Source organism: Triticum dicoccoides, unplaced genomic scaffold, assembly GCF_002162155.2.
Source record: "Triticum dicoccoides isolate Atlit2015 ecotype Zavitan unplaced genomic scaffold, WEW_v2.0 scaffold142321, whole genome shotgun sequence".
NCBI lineage: Eukaryota > Viridiplantae > Streptophyta > Magnoliopsida > Poales > Poaceae > Triticum > Triticum dicoccoides.
In genome coordinates, this window is record NW_021201019.1 from 1 (window position 1) to 860 (window position 860).

The 860-nt window shown below is 51.3% G+C and overlaps 2 non-coding genes across 2 annotated transcripts; both read right to left on the reverse strand.

Annotated features, from left to right (window-relative positions):
* Window positions 1-87: 87 nt before the first annotated feature.
* On the reverse strand, window positions 88-206 carry LOC119343826. Its single transcript, XR_005166290.1, has one exon. It is a non-coding gene; the product is annotated as a 5S ribosomal RNA (ribosomal RNA).
* Window positions 207-508: 302 nt separating this feature from the next.
* Window positions 509-627, reverse strand: LOC119343827. The gene has a single exon (XR_005166291.1). It is a non-coding gene; the product is annotated as a 5S ribosomal RNA (ribosomal RNA).
* Window positions 628-860: the final 233 nt, after the last annotated feature.

The following is an 860-nucleotide window of genomic DNA, read 5'->3' on the forward strand; positions in this document are numbered from 1 at the left end:
CGCACTCGTGCAAAATAATAAAACACGGTAAATATATTACTTACACGTGCGTTTTGTTTTGCAAGCGGCGCGAAAAAAATTAAAAAGGGAATGCAACACGAGGACTTCCCAGGAGGTCACCCATCCTAGTACTACTCTCGCCCAAGCACGCTTAACTTCGGAGTTCTGATGGGATCCGGTGCTTTAGTGCTGGTATGATCGCATCCAACATGTTACCCCGGTCTTCGTCCCTTATCCTTGCCCCTCCCAGCTCCACTACAAAGACGATTGTACATTGCTTTGGCCGCTCCCTCTCAACTACGGAGACGAGTTTAACGCGGTTTCCACCCCTCCCTCTCAACCGCACCAGTGCACGCTTGCCGCGCCACAACGCCGACGCTGGACCCGTGAATCGTGAGCACCCAGCTATGACTTACCGTACTCGTGCAAAATAATAAAACACGGTAAATATATTACTTACACGTGCGTTTTGTTTTGCAAGCGGCGCGAAAAAAATTAAAAAGGGAATGCAATGCAACACGAGGACTTCCCAGGAGGTCACCCATCCTAGTACTACTCTCGCCCAAGCACGCTTAACTTCGGAGTTCTGATGGGATCCGGTGCTTTAGTGCTGGTATGATCGCATCCGACATGTTACCCCGGTCTTCGTCCCTTATCCTTGCCCCTCCCAGCTCCACTACAAAGACGATTGTACATTGCTTTGGCCGCTCCCTCTCAACTACGGAGACGAGTTTAACGCGGTTTCCACCCCTCCCTCTCAACCGCACCAGTGCACGCTTGCCGCGCCACAACGCCGACGCTGGACCCGTGAATCGTGAGCACCCAGCTATGACTTATCGCACTCGTGCAAAATAATAAAA